The sequence below is a fragment of the Camarhynchus parvulus genome, chromosome 5, assembly GCF_901933205.1.
Source record: "Camarhynchus parvulus chromosome 5, STF_HiC, whole genome shotgun sequence".
In the NCBI taxonomy this organism is placed as follows: Eukaryota; Metazoa; Chordata; class Aves; order Passeriformes; family Thraupidae; genus Camarhynchus; species Camarhynchus parvulus.
The window spans coordinates 25,085,403-25,099,213 of record NC_044575.1 but is presented as its reverse complement, the minus strand read 5'-3'; positions in this window follow the sequence as shown (position 1 = coordinate 25,099,213).

Below are 13,811 nucleotides of genomic sequence, written 5' to 3'. Positions count from 1 at the left end.
CCTTGGTCCCAGCAGCTTCGTGAGGAAGGATGGCAGTTACCAAAGCACACTCCTATAAATATAAACCTCCCATAACTTGGTTTCAGAAAAGTTTTTCATTCATCCCATAAAAGCTTTTAAATAGAGATAAGTGATGGCTCTTTCTAGAGCTAGATGCAGCCACACCACTGAGTAGGTGGAGGTGGAAGACTGCATTTTGAGGAGATGTATTTTTTTGCCAGACAGAGGCAATGGGAGATAACCATCACTTTCTTTTTGCCTCATAAATCAGTCTGTAGCTTGTTCAGCTCAGTGGCTAGATTAGGAAAATTATAGTTATCTAAGAAAAGAAATGTGTATAGTCTAATTCAAACCACATTTTTTAAATGTTCTCAGAAATTGAGGAGAAAAAAGTAATTTTTTCACTAGCTCATCACCAAAATATTTTTTCCATATTTGTTTTCTTTAACTACTGTAAAAAATAATCCAAACAACAACAAAAACTTTATTAAAATATATATCAATTTCTCAATTCAAAATTACCATGTGAAACTAGGAGCTGTAAAGTAAGCTTCAGAAATGCCACATTTAGAACATGTAACATTTAATTGTGAAATAAAAGCTAATTTTTCATTGTTTTCCCCTTGCCCCATTCTGAGCAAACAACATAGCCATTCTGAAATTATTTTAGAACTTTGAATACTTTCCAAACAACAATTTTCAGAACCTGCTGTTAATTAGAACAAAACTACAGGTTGTCTATCTGAGCAGCAATCAGGTGATAACATTTGTAAGTGAACTGTCCTTCTGGTTATCAAGATCCAGCCCTGTTTCAGAAAAGCAAAAGGTGTTATATCCTCTTCCCTGTCTCCTGAACCACTGTTATCTTAAACAAAGATTTCATACAGTAAATCCAGTACCACTGGCTCTTTTTCCTGGCCAGAGTAAGGGAGCTACTAATTTCCTTAGGTGCTTTGCAGGTGTGGTTGTAAATATGGCAAGATAGTGATCTTTGCAGCTTCACCACAGGAGGAAGCTGCTCATTACTTACCTGGGATATCTGAGGACTGCAGTGTTACCTTTCCAAGACACGTCAATGTAAAGCCACACATTGAAACCTACTGTGTTTATGTTTAGAAATTGTTCTTTTATTTTAAACCAAGAGATTGCAGAGCACCTAATTGAAATAATATGTAAGATATTTCAATGTCATTCCGCTCAAGCCAGATTCTGAAACCTTTATCTTTAGATCTTATTCAAATAGTCTGACACTGATGTCAGTATAAAATTGCTTGTGCAAAGACCTCAGAAGAGTTAGGTAAGTATTACACTTCACCACTTGGCTGACAGGAACACTTGACTTATGGTTATGGTATTCAGCTTCAAATTATCAGAAGAAGGGTTTCCTTCAAGAGGTAGGGTTGCCACCTACCTCTTGTATTTATTTAATGGTCACTTTTTTAGAATCAAGAGAGTAACTCTTGCTTTCTGTTATTGTTTTTCAGCCTCTATGACTGACTGTTCTTTGGGGCAGGATCTACTAAGGACATGTTTGTTACTGAAGGTTATTACACTGGGCAAGAGTAATTAAAACACAAAGGTTGCAGTGATTGTATGACACATACAGCATAATTTCCTTTCTGTTTCTGTCCAATTCTCTTTCAACTCTGTATGTGGGTTTTTCAAGGTCCAATCTTTAGCTGAGCACAGCCCTTAGATGTTGGCTGAGAAAGAAATAAAAGATATACAATAATTTATTTCAAATAATACAGAAGTCATCAAGGGTTCAACTAATGCATTCCAACCAGTACCTTATTGTCTCAGAAGACCTTCAAAAATAGCAAGACTAAAACAGTAGCAGGCATCTTCACTGTGCTATTCTGTAGGTTGGTATTGCCAGTGGGTAGGCTTCTTAACTAAAGCTAGCATCAGCCAACTAGCTAAAGCTAGTCCTGGCCTAGGTAATCTGGAAGATTTTAGTGAAGTGGAAATGTAAGAAAACCACTGAACTGAGCATAGAGGCAAGGCAAAGAAATATGGAAACAGCCAGTTCAGGGAGAACTGAATGCATTCAAGTTTATCACCACTAGCTCTGGAAATACCTGCAAAGTGTGCCTTTATAGCAGGCACACTGATCACTAAGAACAAGTAAATGCTGACACAGAGTCCTTGGTAAATATCCAAAAATGCTCAAGTCTTAAAAATACCTAATGGCAAAGTTTCATGTTGCAGCAGGAAATCTAAGAGCTAGCTGCTGCTAAAACAGGAGGTTTTGCTCCAGTCAACCCCCAAGCTTAGAAAGCCCTGCTCCTACTTCACAGTACTGGCTCTGAACTCCTCTGGCAAAATGCTGAGCTCATTTGAGGGGGCTGAAGCAAAAGAAAACTACTCTTCTCCTTCTCCTGAGGAATTTCCAGGGCTGCCCTTCTGTAGTGCCATGCAGCCATTACCTCAGCTTGAGCTCAGTAGTGGTAATGTGACCATGGACAAGCAGCATTATCCATGAGAGCTGTCTAAATCATCAGAACTCCAAGGGAAATGAGTATCAGAGATGGAAAACACATTAGACAATTCAGTGCACATTCCTGCAAGTTGATCATTACCCTCCATTGATCCCACTACCAGAAAGTCACAGGGCTTTTCACCGCCTCTCCGTAGGTAGTGTAGGTCTTCTAAGTTTACTGAAAGACTGTCAAATTCGAAAACTGATTTTTTTCCTTTCCTCACTTATGTCCCTTTTTTTAAATACAAAAACTCTAGACATCAACCAAGCTATATGAACAATTTAAAATAAAATAAGCAGAGTTTGACTTAGTCATTAGAGTTATTATGAGCCTTGCAAGCTTATTTACAGCAGTTAAAAGCCTTGTGACTCACTTCTGGTGAATTACAACTTCTGACACCAGAAGACAACTTCAGGGGTTCTGCAGAGGATTTGAATACAAAAGTTCCTTCTGCATTGATGCTTATCCTGTAGAAAATATTTCTGATGAGCAAAATTTCTCACTTAGGTGTGTTTATCTTCTTCCACTCAACTTGTAATATTTCTGTGACAAAAAGAAGTCAAAATTTTCCTAATATAGCAACTGGGAATTTGCCTTGCTGAACACACTCTCAATTCCAGTGGTATGAAAGCAGCTTTCTGCCACCTGCTCCCCTTAAGCCAGCAGAGAAGGCAGACAAGTGTGAGCAGAGCCTGGCACTTGGAACATAGTGAGCATCTCAGCTGGTCTCAGGAAGGCTGCTTTAACCTGTGCCAAGGCAGAGTCATCCACAGAGCCTGATATTATCTCTGAATCTCTCTGTGTATGCATATTAGGTCAGGGTTAATTCCTCTATTTCAGCAGCACATAAAACATGACACTTGCATAACACTGCAATTTTAAATGCTTTTGGTCTAGTAGAAAAAAGTATTTTTACAGGCACAAATCTTATTTAACCTCTTAACTTAAATAATACCTTGGGAATTCTGAAACTCTGAAGATTTTTACAAAGTGCTTCTTGAAACCTGAGAACCTAGAATAGAAAATCATACCAAGGCCAAGAGCAATGTATAGCCTTCAGCATCTCAAGGAACTAGGGTGTTTTTAACTGTAGGCCTCCCACATTCATGGTCTATGTGGCAGGTAAGGCATGACACGGCCAACAATAGAAAACATTTTTGAGTAGGCCATGAAAAGCATTGAGTCTGTTTAGAGCAGAACATTAAATTAAGCTACCTGCACTGCCTCATTTGGCAGAGGATTCCAGACCTATGTGCCAATGGCCCAAAATTAGATCTCCTGGCCCCAGCCAGGAAGAGTGTGAGCTGGGGGAGATACAGTCACTCAGAGACTCTAGCTTCCAGGGGCAGAGATCTGATGGAAGACAAGATTTCAGATGATCACCTCTCCCATAAACAGCTCCAGGAAGCTCACCCAGAGCCTGCCAATGCAGCAGAGCACAAACCACTGCTGGTGCCCTCCCTGCCACACACACAATTTGTACTCTGCAACCCTTCCCCACGCAATAGACACATTGCAAAGTGGCGGAGACCCTTGCTTTGTATGATTCAAATCCACTAATTGTTGGTCTTCCCTCCTGTGTAGTTACATACATACTGAATGCATTTGTCAGCCAAGTAGTAGCAAGCAAACTGTGAACCACAAAAAGGTAAAATGTCCTGCACAGTGCTGGGAACTGGAATGTTCATTCCACAGAGGAAATCTTGTTGGCACATCTCCCTAAAAAGATTTCACTCCCATATATAAGAAAGATTTTGAAACATTTCTGGGTTGATGCCTCAGCTGACATGCCAGGACCCTGCCTACACAGCTGTTTAGGCTCAGCAGCCCCCTGGGCATGCTGGGAGCTTCACAGCTAAGAGATCTAGGAAGATGGAAGCAAAGGAATTGACCAACAGCCTAAGAACATCTAATGGGCATCTCATTCACCTGCTGACCAGCCTAGGGGGTAACCCCTGGTGAGTGGGAGAAGCCAGTATGTCCTGTCATCACAGAGTGATGGGTAGCCAGAGGAACAGGCCAGGTGGGTCAGCAAGGCATATGAAAGCATGACAGCTTTCCAAGCAGGTTTCCATGAAGCAGGAGAACCAGCCAGCCCAGCAGTACAGAACCCAATCACCATTTTCAAACAGGGAAGGGTTGCATCAGAAAAGTATGATGGGCTCTGCTCATCAGACACCACTTCCTCACGTACGCTGCATCTGGGAATGGCAAGGACCCGACTGCTGATAACACACTGCATATTTCCTCCTCCTCCTCCTCAGGCCTGATACACAAACAGCTGACAACATGGACAGATACGTGGAGCATGGAATGCCTTGTGCAACAACTTGCTTACAGTAAAAAGAGAAGAAAGGAAGATTTAAAATGGTAATGTATCCCCTGCTCTTTGACCCCGTCATAAATCCTTTGTACATCTTAGGCAAGTTAGTGAGAAATTTGTTGTGAAATGGAAGTAGCAACAGCCAGTTCACCTGCGATCACAGAAACTGCTGCAAGCCAAAGGAAAGACAAAAAAATATTGTAAAGAAAAAAAATTATTCTGTTGTTGTAGAATACACATTCCATTTATGAACACAAACATTGTATACCAGGAAATTGAGTGTATTCCCCATCAAGTGTCTATATTTTGGAAGGCATCAGTTTACCCAAGGTCCAGGGAGCACCAAAAGGTCCACTAGTCATGGTATAGATCAGAAATGTGTCCCACCCTCTGAATTAATGCTTTGAGGTGCTTCTTGTTCCACATTGTTTAACCTTATGTGGCTCTGAATCAAATTAAATGAATGGTTGCATTACATTATTACAGATGCAGCTAAATGCTGTTCACTTGTCCCAAGCAAAACATTCTTCAGCTCTGGGGGGAATAACCTGGGAGTCAAAAATTTAATTAAGGGTTTCACATGGCACCAGGGACAGTCTGCAAGAAGCAGTGAGCAGAGCACCTTAATTTTCATTCAATATACTCATGTACTAGGAAGTCTCTATTAGTAACTCAAACAAGATACTATGGTCTCCATTGCAAAACCAAGAAACAAAGATACTGTAAAGCAAATTGATGCTCTCCTAAATAGGAGTAGATCTTAACAGCTATTAACAGCCCCTTTTCATCCCCATCAATTGAAAGAAGAACTGTACAGGTGAATACATGCAAATCCATTTCAGACTCTCATGATAGACATATCTATTTGATATCTTAATTCTAGTTCTGGTCATGATCATTTGAGCTCCACTTCCTTCCTTCTGATATGTGTAGTCATTGCCATTATGTGGTCTGTCTGTGTCAGGACAGGGTTTAATGAAAAACATTCTAACAATGGAGCATCTTGGAGGTTTTTTTGCTAGCTGTGTAGAGCTCAGCAGAAGTAAAACCCTCATTCCTTACACTCTGTCTCCTGTCCCTCACCACTCCAGATTACTGAGGGGATCTAGTCAAAATTCAGCCAGTCAAAAAACAACCCTCAGTAAAATGCTGAAAATTCAAAGCCATGTCTTTGCTGTTGGAAAAGATGTGCAAAAAGAGTAGGAGACATCTTCCTCATCTGCAGCTACTGGTAATTCACTAGTAGGTCTTGTGCTTAGACAATTCCAGCTTTTCTGCTATCCATTTAGGAGTTAACATATGCATTTAAAAAGCCAAAAGCTTTGATCTTCCCAAACACTTGCACACATTCCTCTCAGGAACAGTCTAATTGATATTAATAGGATAATTCACAGGTAAAGTGCCACCTCAGATGCACCAGTGCTTAATGAACTGGAGCACAACTGAACAGACAAAGGAATATACACAAAACATCAGCCTGTTTCCCCCTCTCTGGTCCCTGAGAAAACCAAATGTATCACATTTTTTCCTAGGTTTAATTATTGTTAGACTCCTGTTCCTCCTATTTTTTCATATGTGTTGGTGTTTGTGTTGGTGTTCATGCATTCTATTTAGACTACAGATCTTTTTTGGAGCAAGGTCTACAGCTTTTCTGAGAACTTCTATCACTTTTAACAAATCACTTCTCTCTTGCCTTTTCGCAGTGCCACAGTGCCACAAATGTCAATAAATTCTATTTCTGATCTTGAAATCTGTGTTAAAGCTAAACTATGTATCTTCCCTCCTACACTTTCACATGGTGACCCCTGACTTTTCTCAGCTCCACATCACATTTCCCCGCCATGTGATAACTAAATTTAAATGAAAACTGGATGATTCTCTTTTATGTGTAGCTCAATCAAACATGAGGAACTTGATTCAGGCATTACTGGGAAAAATGCATACATTGGGTATGTCCAACTAAATATTCATAGGTGGTTTTTGTTTTTAAAATCTCCTTTTTTTTCCATATTCAATATTTTCCTTATATACCAAACATATTTTAGAAACCTGTAGTTGACCTATATCCACAGACAGTGATGGTCTCTGTGCTTCATAAAAAGCTTCAAATGAAGAGACAAGCTGTTCCTTATTTCAAGAAGACTCGTTTTTCAACCTAACAGTGTTAGAAACTAACATTGAAATGCCCTTGGCACTGATATACAGTGCACCTCTTCCAAAAATATGGAGTACTAGAGCTTCCCAGATAATACCTTGCACAAGACAGCACATAAATGCTTCCTCAGAAGGAGCCTTGGTTCCAGGGCCTGAGGTTCATAAAACCACAAGGGAAGGAAACACCCATCCTTCCCCTGTTTCACAGCTTTCTTCCCTGAGCAAACATTTTGAAGGCAGTTCCTGGAGACAAACCTTAAAGGATTTCCTCAGCCAGTTTCCATTTCTTATTGGTATTCCTATAGCAGAGGTACCAACCCCTCATTTGCATCTCATCTGTGTCAGAGGGTTTCAGTCTTTCCTGTTTATAGTTTATATGCCATCATGGCAGCAGTGCCATTAGGATAATTATAGTTATGTTAGGACTCCCCTGCACACTACCAGGAGACGCTTTGTGTCTTAGATAACCAGGTCAGCAATTTTCAAGATCTGCAGAACAAGGACAAATTGTTTTGGCAATACGCCGAACTTACTCCCAAGCTTGACCTACCACCTTCCCCTACAGGAGACCCCATCTGCTCTTCTGCATTACTGTTTATACCTTCTGCTTTAAACTCTTCCTCCAGGATGAATCATACCACATTCTACCCTCTTCAGAAGCTCCCATACTGAAGGCCACACCAGCATAGGGGCAAATGGAAAATTCTTCCAGTTAAGATAATCACAGAAGCAAGGGTGAGGGGGAAATAGAAGAAATCATAGACCAAAATCATATCTAAGTAAGTTTTTCTAAATAACCATTGGTGGAACATACTTCTAAGCTGGTTTTGCATTGCAAGTAGCAAGAAGAAGCACAAAATAATCTGCTATTCATAAATGTAGGCACAATGGACTCACAGTCTCCCAAACCCTCCCGTTGTACTGTTGCTGCCTCTGCAAGGAACAGGACATCTCAGCTCCACTGTAGCTTGTGAGATCTGACAGTCCAGGTTTTATTTAGCATTTAATCTCAGGTCACACTCAAGGTCACACTAACACAGCTAATTCCTCAATTCATACCATTGCACTGAAATTCACACTGAGGCACCCAAATTTTCAGATCACCATGCTTTGTAGACCTAATAATTCTAAATATGACTTGACTGTGCAGTTAAGTTGAAGATTTGGCCCCCAAAATAGACATATTACAAGTGAATTCTTGGTCCAAACAGAATTGGTAGTGAAACTATCACTAAGAAATACACATCTTAAACCAGCGCTGTCGCTCTCAGCAGCTCTGCAGAGAGAAACTCCATACAAGGCAGAGCAGCTGGCTTAGGGAAAGCATTACAGCTACCTAATGTGCTAACCAGCAAAACAAAGCACCATACACCCTCTGTGGGTGCTAAGCCACATGTATGCTTCCTATAAAACAATCATCCAACCTATGTGGTCTACCAAGCTGTTAGCACAGGGCCTGCTACCCCAGGCTCACTTGTCACTCACAGAAGAAACAGTGCACCCCAATACTTAGCACTGCATGAGATTTTGCAGCCTTTTGACACACCCTGAGCCAGATATTATCACCTTGGCTAAGGCTTGTACTGTATCTCTACACAACTGTTGCTCTCACTGTTGCTATAGCTGTACATTATGAAACCCCTCAAATACGCAATACATCAGGTTTTGGCACAGCTCTCTTGAGCAGGTGTGTTGTGCAATGCATTCTTCAGAGCTAGCAGGGATTAAGCAGCATTTTGTGGGTCCCAGGAGATGCAGTTTATATCGCTCTGAGCACTGTAAGGCCAAGTTTGCTCTATTCAGCAGAGCCAAAGGCTGCTGCAAATTCAGATACGCAAAGACAGAAGGAGAAAAGAACTGTGACTGAAGTTAAGGATGAGGTCAGCACAGATGAATTTTTAAGTTTCTAACTTGCAACAGTTTAAGATAGAGCTTTCTAAACATGTTCCAAAATGCAGAAATTTGGAGAAAAGGTGCTTCTGGGCTAAAAATGTTCTGACTAATTCCAGGGAAGGTAAAGGAAGCTGAGAAACAGATGTTTTGTGTAAAATATCTTCCTAAAACTCTCCTATGTGAAGCTTTTGGGACCTTGTCACTTTTGCTGAAGTGTCTCCTTAGATAATACGACATGGTTGGGATACTTTGAAAACTTGGAATTGCTAGGCTTTATTGCTAGAGGGTTTTGTGCCTTAAAACACAGTGACACCATGTGGCCAATTGCTCAGAATGGAAACAATGTGCTGGTGGAAAGGGCAGTGTACCATTCTCTCATTTTTCTTTGGCTTTATTGAATTTGTCTTAGGCATGCTTGAAACTATATTAACTACTGAGAGCAAACTAGGTTAGAATCTTCATCTGGGCAGGTAAACAAAGCCAAAGCCAATGATCAGTTTGGATTTCAGCATATGTTCAGAAGTCTCAAGTTTGCAAAATTGTCCAGTAAAACCTACCTCTAAATTCAGCAAGTAAATACCCATAAGAACAGTTTGCACATATGTCAAAACATCATATTCACTTGGCAGATGCAAGCAACTTGTAGAACTATCATTCAACATTCTCAAAAAAGTGCATCTGGAAGTTGCACTTAAGTATCTATGGTTTAATTCTGCAGTAGTATCACAAAAACTTGCAATTAATTTTGAAAATGGAGATAAATTTGCCTTGCTCTCATGGTTTGTTTATCTTCCAAATATATGCAGTTACCCCCACTTATTTTTACAGATATTTCTGCACTATGTATTTAAAGTCACAAGTGGGAATACTGCTGCTAGGAATGTTCTCAGTAGGTTTGTTATCATTCTGCATTATATAATATGATGACTGATGTGATGAATCATCTCTCCCTAGCACAGTCCTTTTTTCCAAATGAGGTGCTGCATATTGGAAAGGTTCAGCTCACGACAAATGGTAAGAATGGGCAGATATCTTCGAAAGACACACACAAGCAAGCAAATAGCCAGATGAAAACTGAATACAGAATACCCCTCAAACAGAAAGAGAAAAATATATTAATTAGCTTTTCATAGGGAATATATTCACTCAATAGTACTAATGCTCATTAAGAAATGTGTATTTTGAGGCAGTGTTCAGGGCACTTTGCTGTCAAGGGCAGAGAGGAAGTGAAAATACAACAGTATGACTCCCAGCTGTACAGGCTTTGCAAAGTCAGTGTGCCATCAATGTTGTCTTTTTTGCTGATGAGTTACATAACATGCTGGTGTCATTTTTTCTATTCCATACTGAACTCCTGGTGAGCAATTTATGTCAATACTATCACAGTACATCTGAATGTAAATGAAATAGGTTAGTTTGAAGGGTGATCTAAAAGGATTTTCACCTACATATATAATCATTTCACCTCTATACGTAGCAGTTAGAGCCTAGGAAGCACCAGCTAATCAGATACAGGACTTTCTGACTGTTCAAAATAGGAATTTGAGCTGAGGAAGATTACTGACCTGACCCTTCAAATTTTGTCACCCTCACTGGTGAGATTATGCTGCCATCTTGTGACCTGCAAATTTTACTTAGCCACAGGTGACAGACTTTTTCCCCTAGACTGGGAGGACAGAGTACATGATCTTCCTGGTACAGAGGTGCAGTAATGATGCTTTGAGCAGCCAAGCCTTCTTTTATATTCAGATCCACATTGTTTCTGCTTAGCTTTCTTATCTGCCTCCCATGGACTGCACCCTTCAATGTCGACATGGTTGCTAAAGGAAGTGCTGTCCGTGGACAGGCCAGAGGGGATGAAGCCCACAGTTTAAAAGACTAGAGGTTTTTAATAAAAGCTAAAGAATATCCCCCTGCTGCCAAGAGAATCATATGTACTGGAAAGTAAAATACACACTTAGCCAGCAGTAGAAAATTGCAGTATACACTGAAAAAAATATATAAAAGACATATTCTTTACAGCTGGGAAGCATTATTATAAATTATTACATAGTTTTGTATATTGAGGATAAAACTTTCTGTTTTCTCAAGTGTAAAGCTTGTATATTTATGGTAACATTTTTCTTGCTTGAAAAAAACTGGTGTTACGATTCACTGCAATCTGAATCTAAATAGGATTCTTCCATCTGGCCACATTAAATAAAATAGCTGTATGTCAAATGGATATGTCGTTCCCTGAGCAATACAGGCTTCAGCTGTGCAATGACTGCTTACCCAGCATTTTGAAATACCTGTAAAAAGGTTAGTGTGGCTGCAATCACATTGAAAGGCAAGCTGGGATCCCCTCTCCTAGTGATGCTCCGTTCTTTCCATATACCCCAGCCACATGTGCCTCCATCAGTGTGTACTCCCACAGCACTTTTGAACTGAAGACACAAAATCAAGTCTTGAACTGCTGGCAATACAAAATGCACGGCAAGGCAGGAGCAGGCACATACCAGGAACAAGCTGGTTTGAGTGCTCTGAGCCAGCAAGGCAGCTGCTCTGAGCTCAGATACATTGTTTGGGAGAGCCTATAGACAGCATGAACAGCTAAAAGGTTCCCTCAACACCTCTACCTGGAGACAAACCATCAATCTTTCTGCCAAAGCCTCAACCACCATTATACACCCAAATAATATTTCCTTTCAAATCCTTGCCTGCCAAAGCAAACCAAAGCATCCTGCACTCAGTTTCTGATGAGAGTTTCCAGGACATACTGTATTTTCTTCAGGATATGGCATAGCAGAACAAGAGCTCCCAACTAGCCACTGAAGGTTATGTTTACCCATACAGTAAACCATGATTCTAGAATATGGAAAGAGGAAAAATGAATATCTATACTCATCTAGCATCCATTTCTGTAACATGTTGATCACTTTATACATCACTTGATATCACTACATCTAATACTTGCAGATGTGTAAAATCCCACTGATAACAATCTGAGGTCCTTCAGGATATGTGCCATTTTTTCTCATATAATCTCATGGTCAAATACCTGGCGACAGTGTTCAGGACTCCACCTAGTGAGCTAAAAGGAGAAGTCTTTATAACAGACAGATATTGCTGAAGAAACCCTTCCTTTCCTCTGACAGGAGTAGAAGACCAGCTTAAGACAGCAGAAGGCATTCCACTGTCAGAAAACCTTTACAAATCCAGACCATGTTCAGGGATTACTAATGCTTTTAGCACTATGGAAGTAAATCAAGGATACATTGGAAATCCATAGTTGGCAAGGATATATCCTTTTTCTCTTGCAAACTTAATCTACATACAGAAATGTACAGCCACATATTAATGAAAGAGGTAATATTTCCCTATAGAAATCCTTGTCATATCAGCATTTGCATCTCCATATTCTTAAAGCCCAATTCCAGACATACCAGATATTTTATTTTATTTTTAGATAGAATCCACCTCTGCAACAAGAGTTTGTTCTGGGTCTGCCATTTCTTCCTCATTTCACTACAAGGGCTCAAGAGCTACCAGAAGCATTGAGCAAGCCCTTCTGCCCTGAAGCAAATACAATCTTTAAATCTTTCTAATATATAATCTCCTCTCTCTTGCAGTAATATATCAGGCTCTTCCTTTTCTGATACAGTCTGCTCCCAGAATGGATTCAGGTTGCAGCAGCAGTCCAAATAGTCAGTGGATTAACAAAGGAATAAAGTCCATATCAGTGCTAAGTGTGTTGTAGTTTGAAAGGTTACCAATCAGACAAAAACCTGAAAACCTGAGATCTGATCATTAATAAATTTCCTTTCAACATACCTCATCACAACAATCTGATCACCTGTATTACAAGAGATACAGAATTCATTTTGCAAAGTTTGTTGAGAATAAGAACTCAACATAAGGCTGGAATTCTTCTAAAGACAGACAAGAGGAAAGAAAGAAAAGCAGAATTCAGGAAACCTAATGGAGGAAAACAAACTAAAACAGGTTGAGAATAAAACCTAGGATCACGAAGCGATAAACTGCAGAAGCTCAGACCTCTGGTAGTCTGGGGACAACTGCAGAAGAGAATTTTGGTTTGGTCTGCGGCTCTTGCCTGAAAGTGGAAGTAGGTACCTGCTAGTGCCTGCTGTTCTATGGTACTGCAGAAGACAGAGCTGAGGGTGCTGCTACCACTTTCAGAGGCATAAAAATATTGAAAACATCCTTAAATATGCTTTCAGTTTTCACAACTCTTCAGTGAAAACCTAAAACCCTTCAAGAAAAATCTTGCAAAGATAAAAGTATTCCTGACTGTCTCCACATGGAATCTTGCACTGGAGAACTGGGGACTACAGCAGGAGAAACCATCCTTACCATCCACAAACACTCCTCTGCTCCCAGAAGAGCTGTATTTCACACATTGAGTTACATTCTGTCTAGAATCCCCTTGACTGTGGGATCTGTACATGTGGTGACCCTCAGAAAAATCACTCTCTGTTTTTTGGGTGTAGCAGGAGGCTCTGTCCTCCAGGAACATGAGGAGAATTCTGCACTGTTCTACAGACAGAGTAGCAGGAAAGCAGCTTAGACATGCACAGGCACTGCTCAAGTAACAACCATATGTACACTGATTTACCCTGAACAGCCTGCTCAGAGGTCTCAAAAGCAATGTGTTTTACTACGTGAGTGCTACATGAAATGACCCTGTTGTCAAACCTGGCTAGGAGCTGGAAGAGCTGCAGAGTATACACAGGATTTATGAGACTAACTTCTGGATTCCCCCCAGAGCCCAGGAAATTGCATTCCTTTGAGATCTGGACTGATGTTCATTGACAATGCAAAATTATGTTCCTCTGCGGGGAGAAGAAAAGCAAAGCAAAAGCACTGGAAAGCCAAATAGCCTTATGTGGAGAACTGAGATGAATGAAGAAGGATAACAACAGTCTTAAAAACTTCTACTCTCCTCTCAAGCCAGCTGA